Source organism: Eretmochelys imbricata, chromosome 1 (genome assembly GCF_965152235.1).
Source record: "Eretmochelys imbricata isolate rEreImb1 chromosome 1, rEreImb1.hap1, whole genome shotgun sequence".
Classification (NCBI taxonomy): Eukaryota; Metazoa; Chordata; order Testudines; family Cheloniidae; genus Eretmochelys; species Eretmochelys imbricata.
Genome location: NC_135572.1, coordinates 150,489,867 through 150,511,899, shown reverse-complemented (window position 1 = coordinate 150,511,899; position 22,033 = coordinate 150,489,867).

Here is a 22,033-nt window from a genome sequence, read left to right as displayed (position 1 = left end):
TAAAGGTCTCTGAATCTGACACCAGCAGGGCTAGACTCCATGAAATGGCAGGAGAGTTGGCCCCTGCATTTTGGATAGAATATATGCTGCATCCTTTCCCACGGTATAATTGGCTGAACTCTAAGGCAGTCCTTATGATAAAGACTGTTTTCTATCAGCTTCACACACATGACGTATCCAGCAAAAGTAAGTTCTCCATCACAAATAATTGGCTGACATCCAATTATATGCTGCAGTATTCATCAGAAAAATAAATTTATCAAGTTAGTTTGATGAAAATTATTAAACTGCAAACTTTGCAGTGTAATTATACATGGTTACAACTATCAGTGTTCATAAGTAGAAAATTAAAGAGTTAGTACACTTTTTAAAGTGCTCCATGCCTTAGATTTTGGAATAATCTACATGTGAATCATTTTTTTAAATAATAATAAATTGGAGTTTATAAAGTCAGAAGGCATCATCTAGTCTCATCTCCTGGACAACACAGGCCATAGAACTTCCCTGAATTAATTCCTGATTGAACTAGAGCATGTCTTTTAGAAAAAGCATCCAATCTTAATTTTAAAATTGCCAGTGATGGAGAATTCACCAGACCCCTTGGTAAATTGTTCTCTTGGTTAATTACCCTCATACCTTATAGATTTCACACTCAAGAAATATATTTTCTAGAAGGATCAGGAAAAAATGTTAGAAGTATCAAATCTCAGTAGTGTTATTTTAAAAATAATTGAAAGTAATCAACAGATTTAGTTATTACCTCTAAGTAAACACCATCTATTCTCATAGAACAAGCGGTATAAATTTGGGAAGGATATGTTATGTCAATCATTCCTAACAAAGAGGCTTACTCCTTGATCTCAAGGCAAATCTCAATATCATCATACTTGTGGACCCCCTGTGGTGCCTCCCTACTCATGTAAATCGGAAAGATCACTAAAATTTACATTAAATATCAATTAATCAGAATTTAAAAAAATCTCAAGGTGAGTCTTCCAGATAACTTGCTTGACAAAATGAGGCTACCATAATCAATAACTTCCTGAATTTTCTTTCACTGTTGACTAAATTTGGTAACCTTTTCCATATTATGTAGGGTCAATTCTCAATATGATTCTAAATCTCTGGGGAAGTGTCCTTTAGATGCTGTAGAATAGGCTTCATTTGTACACACATCTTTTGTTGTGCTGTAGTTAATGTATGTTAGACCATCTTTATCAGTATCCTTTCAGAGATAGGCAGTGCAACTGCTGATAACATGATTTCATCAGTGTCAACTTGACTCCTTGGTGAACAGAGAAGTAGATAGTATGGTTCATTCATTTGATATTCTGGAAGCAACTATACCGGAACAGCTGGTAGTGACAAGCCTTGCAATTTATGTTAAGCTTTTGCCGTTACAGTTTTCACTGTACATGATACAGAATGGAGTGAAAGAAGGTTTTATAACTTCATGGTCAGATAAGAGGTATCATTTACGGTGTTCAGAAAATAGAATTATTAAATTTAATAAATATAAATTTGTCAAAGTATTACTAAGCAAGTCTTAGTAGGCTCCTGTAACCCATGACTGCTTGGTGTGATGCTCTGTCCACCTCTAATGGCACCTAGACCATCTAGAGATTCATAAATCTGCCACAGCCTTAGCAAAGAGGCATGTGGCTTCTAGCTTAAGCAGTAGCAGCTCATGCATTTAGTTCTAAAGGTCCAGGTTCAATCCTGCCTGCCAACAACCGGGGTCTGTCAGTATTACATGACTATATGCATATGATGACAAAACATAGGTGTTAGAGGGACACTGCCAATGTGATGGGTAAACTGGCAGTTAGATACCCAAATATCTGCATGCATACATAAGCAAACATGCTTGTACTGGAAGATAGAGACTGCAGCTTTAATAACAATTTAACCAAATGGCTACCCAGAATCAAACTCTGTCCCAATCCTCAACGTGTGAAATTCACTCCTGTGCAAAGGGCTAGCACAAGTCTTGCTTAAACGCTGAGGACGTCAGACTTGTGGACATATCCTTTGAGTCCCTTGCAGCTGGGCTCCTTGGCTTCCTGACCTGACAATCAGCCAGCCAGCCTTTTTTTTTTTCCCTATGTGGAAAATCTGACCTATGAGCATCTTCAGATCTGTATTTGCTCAATTTGCAACCTTCTGCTTCCCACAGCGCTTAATCCATTGGCACAGTTTAGCTGCTTCACTTCCCAAATTGTTCATTTTTAGGTTAGAGAAGATTTAGCCATCTGGTTGCCTGGAACAGCAAACATGATCTCCTTGGAGGAGGCAATCTGCCTTACCAAAGTATGATTAATATTTGATGATAATGTTTTACATGTTTGCAGTTTCATGCTTCCAGGAAATTCTAATCTGTTTCCTTGATGAAGTTTCTTCTTCCATTGGAAGCACACATTGGTTTCTTATAGAGAGGCAACTATGAGTTCTGGTCTGCTGGCACTGACTTACTTATGGAAATGAGCAATGAACTACTTGGTTATACAGAGAAGTTACATGGACTTTGCAAGCAAATTTCTGCATAAGGAAACACAAAATCTAAGTCATGTTTTGGATCCAGAGAACTAACTTTCCCTTTAATTTGTCCAATTTAATTATTCCTCTTTTTAAAAAAGTTCTCGGTATATTCAAGCATATTTTAAGTAAGCTGTGTTTATGAAAGGAATGATTAATGACCAAGCTGGCAAACATTGTTTTTGTTTTCATTTAGCAAATGAAATTGAATTATTCGTTTAAATTTGAAAGCACTTTAGATAACATTTATATAAAACGAAGATGTACTTAAATGAAACCAGAGCTAAATATGTACTGGTATACTAGCTTTCAATAAATACAGAAAATTGGAAGTTACTACGAGAGCAACAGCATTTGTTAAAATTTTGAAAGTAGACATAGAAAGAATGTTGTTTTTTCATTAAAAACAAAACTAAACTAAAGGAATTGTCAAGTTCTTCTATTGCAGTTATTGTAAATAACAACTTGTCTACACAGGTAATCCAGGTTAAGATAGGGTGTGAATCTTAAATGAAGTTATTCCTGATTAACTCCCTTTGTAAGAGTTAATCAGAAATAGCTATTCTGGAATAATTTACCATGTAGATAAACCCTAACTAATGAAATACTCATTTTTTTCTCTTTCTGATTACTTGTTTCAAATGTTACTGTTAGAGATGGATCCAATATCATAGGGAGAAAAACACCCCTTACATTTGGAAAGATTTAGAACTGGAACCTAGCTCTGGATTTTAATTTTGCAGCTATTCCATCTATTTGTTATGGTACTGAGTCATATATTGTTAGCAGTTATTACCCTTGAATATTTGATTACTTAGAAGATTGTCTGAAGTAATTAGTGAAAACAGAATCCTTGTCACTGTACAAATGCTGTTTCAAAGAAAAGGAAACATCATATAATCTAGGTCTAGTCTACACATACCACTTCGCTGGTTAAAATAAAGTTGACATTTGAAATCAATTTTAGTTGAACCAGTGTATCTCTATTTGGACAGAAATTTAAAACTGGCAATTTAAATTTAGGCTGTGTTGGGAAGTTTATAGGCACGAGCTAAATCAATACCACCAAATCAAAAATGATAGAAGTGTATCATGCTGGGGTTTGGCCTGGTTTAAATAAATCTGTTTTCAAACAAATTTAAGTTAAACCAAAGTGACTTCAGAATAATGTTATGTCCTTAGAGAGAAGACATATTTATACTCAGCTATGTAGCATGTTTTACCTCTTGTAGAAAACCCTGATATAATATTACTAACAGTAGATGGTGTAATCAGTGTAACATCAGAGATTGTTGCTCCAGTTACAGATAAGTCCTTTTTATGACTCTAGTTACAATTGTATACAAAGGATACTTACCTATCTACCCTCTTTCTCTAAACAACATGAATTAGGTTAGGTTAGAGCAAAAACCTATTAGGTTGTATAAACTGTGGGAAAGACTTAACAGAATTAAAATATAGGGGAAGTCAGCAAGGATTTTTTCCATAAGATACAATGTCCACTTTGACCTGTAGGGGGTTAATAGTTCCTTGACCCACCTGGTGTCCAAGGTAAGTCACTCTGTTTAGGCCTATTTTACACTTCTTAGCCTTAACAGTTAGTCCTGCCTCCCTTATGCACTCAAAGACTTTTTTTAGATGTTCCAGGTGTTCTGCCCAGGAATCTGAAAATATGGCCACATCGTCAAGGTAGGTGACTGCATATTCTCCTAATCCCGCTAGGAGACCATGTACAAGTCTTTGGAACGTGGCGGGTGCATTCCACAGCCCGAAAGGGAGCACATTAAATTCATACAGCCTGACATGTGTGGTGAAGGCTGACCTTTCCTTGGCAGATTCATCTAACGGTACCTGCCAGTACCCCTTGGTTAAGTCCAAGAAAGAGATGAACTGGGCCCGTCCCAGTTTCTCTAATAGTTCATCTGTGTGTGGCATTGGATAGTTGTCTGGGCGAGTTACAGCATTTAGCTTACGGTAGTCCACACAAGAATGTATCTCCCCATTTGGTTTGGGAACTAGAACCACTGGAGATGCCCATGCACTTTCAGAGGAGCGGATTACACCCATCTGTAACATATCCTGGATCTCCCGTTCTATAGCAGTTTTAGCTTGAGGAGACAACCGGTAAGGTTGGACTCTAATTGGGTGAGCATTACCTGTGTCAATGGAGTGGTATGCCCGTTCAGTCAGTCCTGGGTGGCTGAGAACGTTGGCGCATAGCTAGTGCACAGCTCCTGGATCTGCTGTCGCTGCATACGCCCAAGGGTCATGGAGAGGTTCACCTCTTCCACACCACCACCACATTTCCCTTCGTAGTAGACACCTTCGGGCCACTCAGCATCGTCTCCTCCCTGGGCTGTAAACTGACAAACCTTTAATTCTCTGGAATAAAAGGGCTTAAGAGAATTAATATGGTACACCTTAGGCTTTTGGCTGGAGGTGGGGAATGCTATGCGATAATTAACAGCTCCCAGGTGCTCCTGGACTGTGAATGGCCCTTCCCACGACACTTCCATTTTATGGGCGTGGAGTGCCTTTAAGACCATGACCTGGTCCCCTACTTTGAAGGAACGCTCTCTGGCATGTTTATCGTACCAGGCTTTTTGTTCTTCTTGAGCATCCTGTAGGTTTTGTTTAGCAAGGGCTAAAGAGGTTCGGAGAGTGTTTTGTCAGTTGGTTACAAAGACCAGAATGTTAGTTCCTGGAGAAGGTGTAAACCCCTCCCATTGCTGCTTCACCAACTGTAATGGCCCCTTAACCTCACAGCCATAAACAAGTTCAAATGGTGAAAACCCTAAACTGGGATGTGGTGCAGTTCTGTAGGCAAAGAGCAACTGCTGCAACAACTAGATCCCAATCATTGGAGTGCTCATTTACGAATTTACGTATCATGGCCCCCAAAGTCCCATTAAATTTCTCCACCAGGCCATTTGTTTGATGATGGTAAGGGGTGGCAACCAAGTGATTCACCCCATGAGCTTCCCAAAGGCTTTCCATAATTCTTGCCAGGAAATTAGTCCCTGCATCTGTGAGGATGTCGGAGGGCCAACCTACCCTGGCAAAAATGTCTGCTAGTGCCTGGCACACACTTTTAGCCCTGGTGTTGCTTAGAGTTACTGCTTCCGGCCATCGGGTGGCAAAATCCATGAAAGTCAGTATGTACTGCTTTCCTCTGGGTGTCTTTTTCGGAAAAGGATCCAGAATATCCACAGCTACTCGCTGAAATGGAACTTCAATGATGGGGAGTGGCTGGAGAAGGGCTTTGACCTGGTCTTGGGGTTCTCCCACTCTTTGGCATACCTCACAAGACCGGACATAGGTAGAAACATCCTAGCCCATTCCTTCTAGTGGAATGACCGCCCCAAAAGGTCTTTGGTCCTGTTCACCCCAGCATGGCCACTAGGATGATCGTGGGCCAAGCTCAAGAGCTTTACCTGGTACTTAGTTGGAACTACCAACTGTCTCTGAGGATGCCAGTCTTCATGGTGCCAACCAGAAAGAGTTTCCTTGTATAAAAGTCCTCTTTCTACAACAAACCTGGATCAATTAGAAGAGCTTAGAGGCAGTGGGTTGCTCCGTGCGCCGTCCAAGCTCTCTGGAGGCTTTCATCTGCTCCCTGTTCAGTCTGGAACTGTTCCCTTGATGCTGGAGACATCAGTTCCTCATTGGATTGTGGATCTGGGCTTGGTCCCTCTGGAAGCGATGTAGGGGATGGGGCTGTTTCCATTGACTGTGAACTGCTCTCCGCTGGTGCACTATGTTGGGGTTCAGGCTCTGGCTGAGCCTCTTGTGTAGGGTTATCGGCTTCTGCCAGTTCTGGTTCTGGGACTGGTTCTGTCTGGGTCTCTGGGACTGGATCCACTACTGCTGTTGCAGACGTTGGCCTGAGGTCTGGGTCCATCACCCCTGACCGGGTCCTGGTAGAAGTTTCTGGAACAGAGCTAGGAGTGACGGCTTGCTTAGCCTGGCTGCGGGTGACCATTCCCACCCTTTTGGCTAGCTTCACATGATTAGCCAAGTCTCCCCCCAACAGCATGGGGATGGGATAATCATCATAGACTGCAAAAGTCCACGTTCCTGACCAGCCCTTGTACTGGACAGGCAACTTGGCTGTAGGCAAATTGAAAGAGTTGGACTTGAAGGATTGAATTGTCACTTGGATCTCTGGGTCGATTAAATTGGGGTCCACTAAGGAAGCATGGATAGCCGACACTTGTGCTCCGGTGTCCCTCCACACGGTGACCTTCTTCCCGCCCACACTCACAGTTTCCCTCTGCTCTGAGGGTATCTGGGAGGTATCTGGGCCTGCGGACCTCTGGTGTGATTCCGGTGCAATGAACTGTAATCTGTTGGGGTTCTTGGGGTAGTTGGCCTTCACATGCCCCGGCTCATTACATTTAAAACATCATCCAGCTGACAGGTCACTGGGGTGCGGTGGGTTGCTGGAGAATGGTGTGGCAGGACAATAAGGTGTCTGGAGTATTCCTTGGTGTGTAGTTGGGGCCTTGGGCTGCCCCCGGTAGTAGGGTGTGATCTGAGGGTGTCCCTTTTGGTATCCGCTCCAACTGCAACCAGGGTTGTTCCTCTCTCCTCCCTCCACCCGTTTTTTTCCGGCTTGCCCCGCCTCTCTGGTGGTCTGGGACTGCTCGTATTGATCAGCATAAGAAGCAAGACTTTCTGCTGAGTCCATTTCCTTATCCCATAAACACTGTTTTATTTCCTCCTTGGACATATTCAGGAATTGCTCCTGAGCTATCAAATCACACATTCCGTCAAAGCTAGTGACACCCCTTCCTTGGAACCATTTATCTAACAGATCCTTCATCTGTTTAGAAAAGCCACATTACTTAGTCCAGGCCCTCTCTTAAGGGTTCGAAATTTTACTCTGTATATTTCAGATGTAATATGAAATTGGTTTAAAACCAAATCCTTGAACTTATTATAGTCAGAAGCCTCATCAATAGGCATCTTATTGAATATGTCCAGAGCTCTTCCAGTTAATTTTGTGACCAATGTGGTCATCTTGTGAGCTTCAGGAATTTTATGGAGAGTGCACAGTCTCTCAAAGGTGAGAAAATATTCAGCAATATCACTGGATTCATCATACTGTGGACATAGTCGCTCCTATTTGTGGATTGTTGGGGAAGGATTGTTAGGGTTATCCAGTAGATTCCGCTCAGTCCTTACCTTCTCCAACTCCAGTTCATGCTTCCTCTCTTTTTCCCTCTCCTCCATTTCTTTTTCCCTTGCCTCCATTTCTTTTTCCTTTGCTTCCATATCTCTCCTGTGAGCAGCCTCTTCGTGTTTTTCCACCTCTTTCACTGCCTCCATAGCGCTCCTGTGGGCAGCCTCTTGGTTTTTTTCTGATTCTCTTGCTGCCTCCAGTTCTCTCCTATGGGCAGCCTCTTTGGCTGTTTCTGCCTTGGGCTCTGTCATGTTTGCCTCTCTGTTTTTAACTAACTTTACACCCGAGAGTTAGAAATAAAACAAACAAACAAAAAACTTGGCTTGTAAAATTTTTCTATGCTGTAATATGATACCTATATTCTCTTACAGTGATTGTCAGCCTCCAGAAAAATCCTTTAAAAAAACCTAACACTTTTGTCTGTAGGCAAATAGACAGAAAACCCCTCTAGTTGCTATTAGGTAAAAACAACTTCAGGTCTGTGAAGACTTGTGAATTTCCCTGCAGGAGGTTAACTACCCTGCATTTAGGTAGAGAAAACTCCAGCTCGCAAAAGACAATTCCCTTTTGTCTCTGCTCTGGCCCCCAAGCAGAGACAAAAAAAACCCTCTAACTGCTTTCAGCTTAAAATCTGCTTTCCAGCAGCCCAAAGGAAAAAAAAATCCTTTTAAAAAATCTGTTTTTCTGGTTCAAAAAATCTCAAATTGATCTCAAAATGATTTCAAGTTAATTCTACCGCTCTGCCACCATTTCAAGGTTCCTTCCCCACTCTGAACTCTAGGGTACAGATGTGGGGACCTGCATGAAAAACCCCCTAAGCTTATTTTTACCAACTTAGGTTAAAACTTCCCCAAGGTACAAACTATTTTATCTTTTGCCCTTGGACTTTATTGCTGCCACCACCAAGCGTCTAACAAATATATAACAGGGAAAGAGCCCGCTTGGAAATGTCTTTCCCCCCAAAATCCTTCCAAACCCTACACCCACTTTTCTGGGAAGGCTTGATAAAAATCCTCACCAATTTGCATAGGTGAACGCAGACTCAAACCCTTGGATATTAAGAACAACGAAAAAATAATCAGGTTCTTAAAAGAAGAATTTTAATAAAAGAAAAAAGTAAAAGAATCACCACTGTAAAATCAGGATGGTAAATACCTTACAGGGTAATCAGATTCAAAACATAGAGAATCCCTCTAGGCAAAACCTTAAGTTACAAAAAGACACAAAAACAGGAATATACATTCCATTCAGCACAACTTATTTTATCAGCCATTTAAACAAAACAGAATCTATCGCATATCTAGCTAGATTACTTACTAAGTTCTAAGACTCCATTCCTTTTCTGTTCCTGGCATAAAAACACACAGACAGAGAGAATCTTTGTTTCTTCCCCCCTCCAGCTTTGAAAGTATAAAGGTAGATCCAGTTTTATTAAAGGATAATCATATAATGTTTTCTAGTCTTGAGGAAACTATGAAGAACTTTCATTGAGGTAATAGATTGCAAATGTGAAATATTCCATTAAGCAGCTATGAAAATTGTCTGCTAACAACTCATCATTAGTAGTAGCATCCTCAGTACTATTGAGGGCTGATTGCATGATCAGAAGCATTCTTTGTTGTACCACTTGTGCCTCTATTAGCATTGTCACCTGATTAACTTTTAGAACTGTCCCTTTCCCATATGATTAGCTCTATTAGTACTGTATTTCAGTTTTTTTTCTAGTCACAATTTCACATGAACACTGCCCTGGAAAAATACTTCTTTCAAATCTAATGCTCAATTTAGCAAACTCAAGAGGTTTGGAGACACAGTCTGTATTTTGCTGATCATCTGAATCATAACCTATACACAATAACTTATGCGTGGAAGGGCTAAAAGGAGAAAAAAAATTAAAGTAAAAGCAAGATCAGTACCCCTGCTGAAGTGAAAAAACAGATTGACAGAGCCAGAAGAGTACCGAGAAGTCACCTACTACAGGACAGGCCCAACAAAGAAAATAACAGAACGCCACTAGCTGTCACCTTAAGCCCCCAGCTAAAACCTCTCCAGCACATCATCAAAGATTTGCAACCTATCCTGAAGGACGATCCCACACTCTCACAGATCTTGGGAGACATGTCAGTCCTCGCTTACAGACAACCCCCCAGCCTGAAGCAAATACTCTCCAGCAACCACACACCACACAACAAAAACACTAACCCAGGAACCTATCCTTGCAACAAAGCCCGATGCCAACTCTGTCCACATATTTATTCAAGGGACACCATTATAGGACCTAATCACATTAGCTACACCATCAGGGGCTCGTTCTCTTGCACATCTACTAATGTGATATATGCCATCATGTGCCAGCAATGCCCCTCTGCCATGTGCATTGGCCAAACCGGACAGTCTCTACACAAAAGAATAAATGGACACAAATCTGACGTCAGGAATCATAACATTCAAAAACCAGTAGGAGAACACTTCAACCTCTCTGGCACCCAGTAAAAGACTGAAGGGTGACAATTTTGCAACAGAAAAGCTTCAAAAACAGACTCCAACGAGAAACTGCTGAGCTTGAATTAATATGCAAACTAGATACCATTAACTTGTGTTTGAATAGAGACTGGGAGTGGCTGGGTCATTACACATAATGAATCTATTTCCCGATGTTAAGTATCCTCACATCTTCTTGTCAACTGTCTAAATGGGCCATCTTGATTATCACAACTAAAGTTTTTTTTTTCTCCTGCTGATAATAGCTCATCTTAATTAATTAGCCTCTTATAGTTTGTATGGCAACTTCCACCTTATTTCTGTGTATATATCTATATATCTATATATCTTCTTACTATATGTTCCATTCTATACATCTGATGAAGTGGGCTATAGCCCGCAAAAGCTTATGCTCTAATACATTTGTTAGTCTCTAAGGTGCCACAAGTACTCCTGTTCTTTTTGAGAAATTTGGTACATTTCCAGTGTTTCATTTTTAGATTCACCTAAATAGTGAAACTGAGATCCACAGGAATTCTGATTGACAGCTTTAAAGAGAAGTGTGTAATAGACACAGTATATTACCCTGGGACAGCAGAAATTACATACCTGACCACTTGATTATTTCTGTTGCCTCACAGTAAAAACAGCTGCAATTGCATTCATCTGGCTGTCACTAAAGTATCTATTATAAACATAGAAATTCAGAAGTGGCAGGTTGGTGTTTTTGGCACATTTCTACTATATGCAGACAAATGTCATTTAGTTTCCATATCTGATATTCAGTCCAACAATCTAGGTAAGAAAGAAAAAGTGTGTGTGTATGTGTATTTCACTACTTTCTATAGGGAAACTGAATGTGCCGTGTATTAACACAAAATTGATTCTTTGTAGGGAGGCTGCCACAAACAAAGTGTTGTGGTATAAACTTGTCAGAGCAAGCATCTGAAAATAATAGAAATGAAAAGAAAGTATACTTGAATGATCGTTATATAAAGATAACGGTGGAAGAGAGTTGTGTACAGAAATGTGCAAAGCATAGCATCACTTGGACTGTGAAAGAGCCAAATTCAGATGGTTGGATTTAACTCCCATATTACTCAGGAGACCCTGATCTTTACTAGCTCAGTGGGCATTAATTAATCTGTGATTAGCAGTTCAATGTCTTGCATGTAAATGTGTGGACAAGTAACAGTTTCTGAATATGCTATACAGTCGCCTAGTGTGGGAAAGAAATTAAGTTTGGGCACTAGATATCGTAGCTGTGCCTCCCTTCTTGCCCTCTACACAATCACATATACTCTCTATACAAAATCATCCTCTGTTCTAATAACATGCTTAAAGCTGCACATTGGGATGGTATTAAGAGGCATTTAAACATAAGCCACTATGTGTTTAGTGTTAATTTACTTTCACGTTGTATGTGAAGATGCTGTGGGAGTTTGTGATACAACATCAAATCAAATCTATGCCAGACACCCATCTCTGCACCTCCTTTGTATTCCAGCAAAGAGCAACATCTCCTACATATCCAAGAGCCTGGGAGAGAGTAGCACTTGTATGGGAAGCCACTGACTAACATTCAACCCAGCAAAAGGGAGGTAGTGGTGACGGGCAAAGGAAAGCATTGTGAACAACCTCACAATCACCCACTACCAAAGGCACAAGTCCTGTAATAGTCAAGGTGGTCTGCAGACTGTGTCTCCTCTGGACCCTTCATTGCTGCCAGATGCACAAATAGCTAAAGTTGCTAAAAATGTCACTTTCAACCAACAGTTGACGGAAAGAAGCAAATGCCAGTGCTTGAGATATTTAATACTAGAAAAGACAAAACTCTAGAAAATGTACTCTTGGGAACAATCCTGCATTGGCAGGAGAATAGATTGCTTGATGTAATATGTTCTCCAGCTTTAATTTTTATAAAATGGGTCCAAGTACAGTGTATTGTGTTTCAAAAGGAGATGAATGCAATCAGTGGGGTTTTTTTGGTCTTGAAAAATGGTGTTGATTACAGTAGCTTGTCCCCAAACCTCAACTTTACCAGATACTCAAATAAATAGTCTGTGTTTTGGCCTTTTTTAAGCGACTTTGGCAAATTTCCAGTAGCAACAACTCATAAGGGCTGTTTTTTCCAGGCAAAATAGTAAACTGTTACCCTGTTTTAAATTCATGAATACTTGTGAACTAGCAGTTCTCCGAGCTGAAAACCTTCAAAGGGAAAATTGGTGGTTTTGTAACCACCTCTATTATAGCAATAATATTTTTGAATAGCAAGCAGAAAGTAGACAAGGAATTATTGTAAAAATTGAATTATATCCCAAAACCTTGACATCCAGGAATTGTGTAGACTATAACTCTCTCTATGGAAGCTCTATACTTTGTATTCTAAAATACATATTTAATTTTTAAAAGATACTGGGAATTGAAGTCGGACTATTTATGCTTAAAAATAATAGAAAGTATTCTTCCAGCCATTACTTCAGTGAAAGCAGGTCATCCTGGAACTTAAAATGGTGTGATTTTGTGCTAATGAATAGTTGACATTTTTGGAAGTGAAGTACAGATTGATATTCTACATTTGTAATGCACTGTATATGGTATAATAAGCCATACATTGTGATGAAAATGCTGCCATAAAAATAATGATAATTTATTCTGTAGAATAGTCTCATACAAAGTATAATAAAAAGGTAAATATGAAGTGAAGTTGCTTGCTTAAAATAAATTCCCATTGTGTTATTTACTCAATAGATACATAAAACTTCATGGATAATGTCAAATGACTCCTAATGTCTTCACAATCTATTTTAAATCTCTCATTTTACTCATAATGTCTACATGCAGCATATTTTTTTACTTTCTGACAGGTTTTGTAATAAAATAGTTTTATCTTTCATATTCATATTTCCTCAGTATACTTTATTGTTATAGGTAAAAAACATGCCTGTGAAAAGACACATTTGGTGGTAGTTATTCAAGCAAGGTTTCTGAGAACAAAAGATGTAATTGTATCATAAAGCGTTGCCTTGTCTTGTCTCAGAGAAAGGAAAAAGAATTGAAATACATTATTAATGCCATGAATTCCTCATGTAGTTCATCTGTAACTGCCTTTCAGAGTCAACTGAATCCATTAAAATCATTAATTTGTGAGCATTTCAGATGAGAATTAATATTATTTTTTTATTTTTAAAATGGGGTGAACTTGACTGCTCACAAGAAGGGGAGAGAGGTGGCACAGGCTCTAGCTTCATTTAATACAGGTACCATGCCATGCTCCCCACAAAATCCCTGCCTCTGCACTTCAGTTCTGATTTAAAACAATCCTGCTATTCTAGGAAAGAGATCCCTGTGTGTTATTGCTTACAGAATTGTCTCTAATACTCATCAGACACTCAGTTGAAGCCACTAATTTGTTTCTTATGTGACTACCTAACCTAGGGCAAAATGCTACTCTTATATGCTGCTTTCCTGATGTTTGTCCATTTTCAGTCATCATTATTACAGACCTCAAGTTTGTGGACAGAGCACTATGTTGGAGTCTAGGGTTGAGATATTAGCCCCCATTCCACCTCTTTTATGCAACGTAAAAGGGCTGGAGTGACAGGCTGGAGTAGTCTACAGGGGCCTTAAAAGCCCTGGCTCTGGCTGGGGAAGGATTCCCCTGGCACAAGCCCTGTAAACACAGCTGGAAGGCTGCCTTCCATGAACTCCCATGCCCTGAGGTATGTAGCCTGATGGGGAAGGGTTACGGTTAGGAGAGGTTATACTTGGGAGAAGGGCTGTCGGGTTTGCAGGAAATACTGTAGTCCATTCAGGCAGCCCAGGGAGGCTGCCATAACTTAGACAGCTCTAGCCTCCAGAGCAGTCCAGGATCTCCCCCTGCCCTGCAGGCTAGAAATTCTATGCTGTGCTTCCTAGGGACACAACCCAGACTCTCACTGATGATCCCTATACAGATATGTGAGCAGAGGTTCTCTCCTAATTCGGTGCTAATGAGAGGAAACATACTAGTTATGGATGCACTGTGCCAGCCAATACTTTTCTGTAACTGGGAGAAGTGGGAAACCTTTGATGGAAGGCAAGTTCAAGAGGCACAAATGTTTCCTCCTCTGGCGTGTAGGGGCAGCTCTTCAATTGCAAATCCCTTCCTTGTTTTTTCTTTGCTCTCACTGATGTGGCATGTGCTATGTATGTTTAGAAAGTGCCTCTTGCAGTCAGTCAAACAGCCATGATTTTCTGGATCATGAAAATCCAGAATACCAGGCAGAGTATGAGTAGGCATATTTAATAGTTTTTAAAAGAGAGAGATTTGTTGTCCTATCATTCAGGTACTGAAATAATATCTCAACCCTTGCTTAGATGGGTTGTATTTATTTTCTCTAATGTAACTTTCACTCTATTTGGCTATCTAAAGTATTACTGGTTAGTGAGGATCACTTTGGACTCATCGACTCTGCGCCGCAGCATGGACTACCGAGGTTTAAATTGCAGAGTGCACCAAAGCGCTGTACTCTAGATGCCCCCTGTGAACACTGCTAGCAAAAACTAAAAGTTGCCTAGTTCATGTTAGTTTGCACTGCAGCGCAGTGTAGACAGGGCCTTTATTTAATAATACACATCAAATATTATATACAATTTTTTAATTGGAAACAGCCATTCATAGTAATATTAGGGACTTTTTTCCTCTGGTCAAAAGGTATATGATATTGATATTAATACATTATTTTATGTTTCTTTTACAGATGAAAGGGAAGATGTTCAAAAGAAAACATTCACAAAATGGGTAAATGCACAGTTTGCTAAGGTATGGGAATTTCCTGTTTTCCTTTATAAATCAAAGCCTGTTATGTACATATACTGTCAGATTTTCAAAAGAGCTTACTTCCCACAATTGGGACCAAATTTGCAAGAGAGTTCAGCTGGGGATTGAGCACTTTTGAAAAGATAGTTCTTTTATTTAGTTGCCTAAATTGGAGCTGAGTTCTTCTGAAAATATGGCTCTTAATATTGAAACCTTGCTCTACAATCCCTCTTGGTTTTTCAGTTTTATCACTGAAAGGATTTGGGAAAGTTGGAAGAACACAGTTATCCCTATTCCTCCAATTCTCTCCTTCTGAAAAATCAAATCAAATCTTAAAGACCTGAAGTTTATTATGTATGTTTGAATAAATTTCAGTTCAGGCTTCTTTCACAATACTGTTACCTCCTTGGACCTGACTGATTAGCCAATATTCAGCATCTTTTGAGTTGTTTCTGTTAGGTGCAGAAATTGATAATATGAGTCAGGTATGTCTTTATTGCAGTCCAGTTTGTTTATAAAGAATGTACACAAAGTCCCATTTCCCTGAACAAAGTAGGAATCAAACAATAAGAGACAGTTTCTTTGTTTACCATTCCAAGCCTCGTTCCAGCTAGCACTTAGCCCAAAGCACTTTCTGTATTAGTTTTTTCTCAGGGTCTCACTTAAAGTGCTTCTCTGGGGCTTCCTTGCTGCCTTCTCTGTGTGCTTCTTTGTGTTTCCGTTTTTCTTTCTCACACACACAGCTGCATCAAACAATAACCAAGCCCCCCCACCCCCAGCATTTTCATTCAGACCCCTTTCAGATCACATGGATGAAATCCTATTTCAGCCTTGCATGTGGATTGTGTTTTGGGGTGTAGCTCCTATTGTTTCAGCTATCTAGTACATAAAGGCGCTTACTTGCATTTTACGTTTATCTTGAATGAAGAGCAGCTGTTACACCCACTAGCTTTAGTGAGGTTTTACCCAACCGCCCAATATATAATGATATAATCAGTTACAAAACACAGTGTAATAGTTCTAACAATAGATGAGCTAGAAGCAAACCATGTGATTCAAATGCTCTAGAACATTGCGAGAGAAAGTCTTCATAATATGAACACAGATCTGCATATAAATGTCATAGCTACCCCCTCTCTCCAGCATGGAGCAAACTAAAAGATCACCCTGAGAAAGTGTCAGAAATCTGGGATCTCCGTTTTGTGACTCAGCCCCATCTGTACTTCCAGCTCTACTCATCTGCATAATGGGGGGGTTACTCTGTTGGAAATTATGTTAATTCAGTAATGCTAATGTGGTATGTTGTGATAACATGCTTTATAATGTAAGCAGAGTCGGAATGAGCTCTACCCTGACACCTATTGGTGAACTGTGGAAAAGGACTTCAGAGGCTGATTTCGTTTGCATGGACACACTCGTTTGCATGGGCACACCCACCCTGACTAGCATGGTGGACTGCTTGTCCAAATGGTCACTTTGGCTGCTGTGGGATCCCCAGTCTCTCTGTTTTGGGGGCAGGAGTAATAAGGGGTTGTTATCCTGGTTATGTGAATCAAGGACAGTAGAACTGTACTTGGCCTTTTATGACAGAGGGACTCGCCCTCAACTAAGTAGCACTTGCTAGGCAAGGGACATGGGTTCCAAAACCCAGTGAATTGAGAGAGGCTTGGTATGTGTACCTGGCAGTATGGGGCCATTCTGAGGGCTCTAAACACTGCTTTGATCCCTCCTCTCTCCATGGTGTAATAACAGAGCTAATTTTGGCTCCGTTAGGAGTTTTGTTACATTCTGCAGAGCTGAAATCACTGATACCTAGGTGTAAGTAGTAGGCCTAATTTGGGCTAGTGGTGCACCAGCACTGAGGCTCCCCCTACTACCAGCTAAAAATCACTAAGCGCTGAAATCACTGAAGAGCTGAAGTTGCTGAGAGCTGTGTTAAGTGTGGGGGGGGGGCTGAAGACAAGTTGTTGAGCGGACAGCTAGTGGAGAGCGGAGAGGATAGCTGAGAGGCTGGTGGAGAGGAGCGGACAGCAGGACAGCTAGTGGAGAGCGGACAGCAGTGGATAGCAGGGCAGATGATAGAGAGGTGCAGCTGGTGGTGAAGACTGTAGCAGAACCCCATGGAGAGGCTTGTCACTTGGTCGTTGATCTGAGTAGTGGAGCATGTAAAATGCCCCCCCATACCGCCCTCTGCTTCCACCCAGGCTGGGAGGTAAACTCTGCAGATGAACTTCTGAACTCTGGGGGGCTGCACTGACCAAGGACAGAAACTGGGGATGGGGGGCTGACTATTGGGTTGCTGGACTTAAGACCCTGGAGGGGAAAAGGATACTGCCAAACTTACTTGGGGGTCAGTCTTTTGCTCATGGTTGGTGTTATGAATCCTGTTTGTGGTGTTTCCCCAAGATAATGCCACATTGTTTCCCTCCTTTATTAAAAGGTTTTTGCTACGCCCAGACTCTGTGCTTGTGAGAGGGGAAGTATTGCCTCTTAGAGGCGTCCAGGGGGGTGGTATGTAATTGTTCCAGGTCACTGGGTGAGGGCTCGAGCCAGTTTTGCATTATGTAATTGAAATGGAACCCCTAGATACTGAACCCGGCCCTTATTGCTGCCAACTCTGATGGGCAGAAGGGTTATAATAATTTGTCATCACTGTAGTTTTATGTTGCACCATACAGTATGTGAAATTTTTAAACGACTAGTCTTGATTGTAGAATTGGCTCAGATAGCTTCTGTATAGTTTCAAAAGTGTGTCTTGTTAAGCTGATTAGCCTTAAGGGTTTGCATTAATTATAAACAGATGGTAAAATATGTTATGTCACTTCTCTTTCTTACTCAGGAGCAATGGAATCCATTTCATTAATCAAGTACAAAATATTCTGGGATGAGTGTCAGTTGGCAAAAAAACAAAAGACAGCTAGAGATGGACCTAACTAAAAGGCTAATTTCAAATGTCTTCAGAACTTAGGGACACCACAGGACTAAAGTCATTTGTCCTCAAAGATAACTTGCTGAGTTCAGATCTTTTCCCGCAAATGTTTTTTTTTTTTAAGTCCAAGGTGCACCGAACATCTCTTGAACACCCAGAATACCAGTCAAATTCAAGTAATCTCCATTCCCTGTTCTGGACTGAAACTCAAGGATATTGAGTCTCACACGCCTACTACATTCAATAATAATCTGAATATATGCAATATTTTATTATAAATGGTAAAATTTTGAAAATCTTCCTCCTAACTTATGTGTGTTTAAAAGTGCATGTGTCTGTGGTTTGGCAATATGTGCCTTTTTATGATCACGTACTAGGAAGAAAAAATCATGCTTTTCTGGTCAATATTAACTACTGTCTTTTGACACATTTGTAATGACACCCCTGGGTTAGATCATATGTGGAGATTGAACCTTCATTAGAAAGGACTTTGAGATCTAATAATGAAAAGCACTACATAAGAGCTGGGTGGTGGTATTATTGTTGTTGTTAATATTTTATTATTATCATTATTACATCTTAGTTATTGTACCAGGTCCCTTAGCTCAGAGGCAGTAATAAATTCTTAAACTCACTAACCATTAGATGGGAACAGAGCCACACGGCATTATTATGAGTTATACAAGCATCAAAGAGCAAGTTATTCTCAGACTTCTGCCTCTTTTCCCACATAACTGTAGCCTGTGCAGAGAATCTAAGACTTTAAAGGGGCAAAAGAGATCTGATTAATATTTATGCATGCAGCATTCCAAGTGAATACCTGGTATTTTCTATTAGGGTTTTGTCCAAAGTGAAGTAGCAAGCCTTAATGATCCATTGGCCAGATTCCTAGCTTATGTAAAGTGTCATAGCTCGATTGATGTTGGCAGAACTATGCTGATTTACCCTAGCTGACGGTCTGATTGTATATCTCATGGCTCTGTAATGATATAAATAACCAAGGCTTCATATAGCTTGCAACACACCTATCTCAGATATCAAGAGAAAGACAATCCAGCAGCTTCTGGCTAAGACAGAATCTTTCCAATAAATAAACCACTTTCGTAACTACTATACTCTGTAACAAACCATACAGTGTGGTTAGCTATGCTTTTCAAAGTGATGAATCAGTTTTATAAAGTGGTTTCTATTCTGTTTAGTACATTTGTGATTTTCTCTTTATTTTTTGCCCTATACCCAGTAACCTTTATCATTAAGGTTACTAGAATTATTTGGGCAGCCTATTAAGTTGGGAGGAAGGAAACTGACCCTTTGAGATTAAGAGAGGTGGGAGTAGGAATGAAGCATTGTCTTGTTTTCTGTTAGAGGCAAAGGAGCCATACTTACTTCTTCAAACTGTGACAAATGGAGATTGGCACAGCCATGACCAGATGGGTGCTAGGCTTGTTTTATGACCCTATACATTGTTTGGTTTTGAAGGGGGTATGGAATTGACATCAATATATTTAGAACATTACAGTGGTGATTTTGCAGTGTGAGGTTGCTATGTTTGTCATGTGGATTTTTCATTGAGAAACTCAATTATTTTTACCTGCACAATTTACCTGCACATGCAGCTAAAACTAACACGCTTTTTGTCCTCTGTGGGAATGCAATGGAACAAATGCTCCTGAGGACATGCATACATTCATGAAAGATAACAGGAATCAACTAAAGCTATGAAGTTAGTGTGCAAAAGTAAAGTACATTAAGCTCCTGTGTAGATGCTCTCCTTCAGACATAAACTGGCCAGAGTTTACTTTAGTTTAATCCTCCTTGAAGGATAATTTATGTGCTTTAACTTCACATGTTTAGTTAATTCATCTTCACTTCCCCATATAGACAAGCCCTAAATCATTTACATGCATCTGAAAATTCCATCCTTAATTATGCAGAGCTAGAGTGCGGAATCTTATTTTTACTTGTGAGCAATTACTCACATAAGTAATACCATTAATTTCAGTGAGCATACCTGGGTGAGCAACTCCTCTCCAGTGCAGATGAGAGGGGCCACAATTTGGCTCTTAATGTTTGGAAAGAGCTCTAAGATAAAAGGGACTATGTCAATTGAAAGTAACAGCAGAAAATGAGACTAGAACTGAGGAGGCCTGAATCACAGTTCCATGTTGTCTGGGGTTTTCTGAACCTGAAACTATGGTAACTAATCTCTGTTTTTTCAGGAAGTTTCAGGACATAAATAAGCACTTCTGTCCGATAAATGATTGGTACACACAGGAATGCTTTCACGCAAAAATCCTTGTTTTTATTGAGTCTAAAGCACTTTTCTAAAATTGTGGTAGTCTAGAGTACCCAGACATAGTTATCCAAAGTCTGAGGTGGTGTCAAGTGATCAGTAGCAGGTTTCTGGTGGATAGCCTTCCTCCTAGCCACAGGGGAGTTGGATGTCAGTCTCCTAGCTCGTTGAAATCTCTTTCTCTCCAAACTTCTTCAAATTGCATACTCTAACTACTCTCTTTATAGGTTCTTCAAAACAAAGCACATTACTCATAGTAACCCCTACTGGGTTAACAATTTCCCTAGCATCAGTAAATAACTCATAATGTTAGTTATCAGCAAAGCAACTCCCAGCAAGAAACTCGTAGTCATAGACACCCAGATCCAAGATCAGCAATCCACACTCCCTCCCATTCTCATAAATGTGTCACTTTATCTATCCTTATTAGCAACACTTCAGCAGTGCAGCTGTTTTGTCTGCTTAGTCAGAGACCAAATCATTCCTGACTAAATAGTGTTCTCACTTTCTGATAATGGTGGCTGAATAAACAAAATGGCTGCTGTTATGTCAAGTCCAGTTCTCTCGTAACATTAACCACCAGACAACCTGCCTTTCTGTGATGAGTCATGAGATAGTAGATCTAGCAGTTACTGTCATGTAACTGACATGTGATACTTGAGTCATGCTAGCTTTAAAAATGTGGAGTATATTTCTTTTTCTTAATATTGTTTCATTTTAAATGATAGAAAAGAGTTTCTCTGTGTACATCCTCCAAAGAGGTTAATTTGTAATATATAAGGTTCTTTTCTGTGTGCGTAAGTGCAGCATAGGTGCATGGTGTAGCCTAGTTCTTTATTAATAGTGCACACTACAAAGTAATTAGAATCATTACAGGAGGTATGTTGGTCCTATGCAGGATGGTTATTTTTGAGATCTGAACTTTTTCTAAATGGTAAATGACAATTAATTTTATTTTCTAACACAGCCTATTTATAGGTATCACATAGATTTTTATAGTAAATAGCTTAAATGTAACTACAGTCTGTAACAGTAACTTAATGATGTCTACAGCACATTTTCCAGGAGCTTGGGTGGTATCAGTGTTTAAATATTTTAACTAATGAATTGCATAATAGACTTCATAGTAGAAAACATTATTGATGTCTTAATTGCTATCTAATAGTACATTAAAAATAAGGCGCTTACAAATGGCAACTAATTTCGCAACCCTGTCGAGACACTGCCAGCATGGCAAAAAAATGTCAGGAAATCAGTGCACTCACAGAGGGCAAAAGAAATCAACAAACAGTCACCAGGTGTTGAGAATAATTGATTTCACTCTTTCCTGATGGAATGGGCATTTCAAAATAAACAAATACAATTCTAATGATAGTGATGAAAAAAGATGAACGCTGCAAAGCAAATAGCTAAGTAATGTGAGTTTTGTCAGTTTTAATTGTATGTCATGTACTGATGACTAATTTTAGATTCTGAATTGTTGCTCAACATTGTGACTTATAAGTGGGTTGCATTCAAGAACACTAATTTGTGGATAAGTTTTCACCATTTAAACTTCAAGTATTGCATGTTAGCAAGATGAATTTTCTTTTCTTTTATAGGCATTTTTGAGTGCACAGGGTTTAAATTGATTGGTGCATTCACGCTAGGGCTGGACAAATATTTAGGGTACAAATTTACAGGGGAGCCTATTATATATCCTAAATGTACTTTTTACTATCACACAAATACAGCAGTTCACTTTCAATTGGGTCATGATCAGAGCTGGTTGAAAAATTCACAAAAAACATTTTCCATAATTTGAAAAAA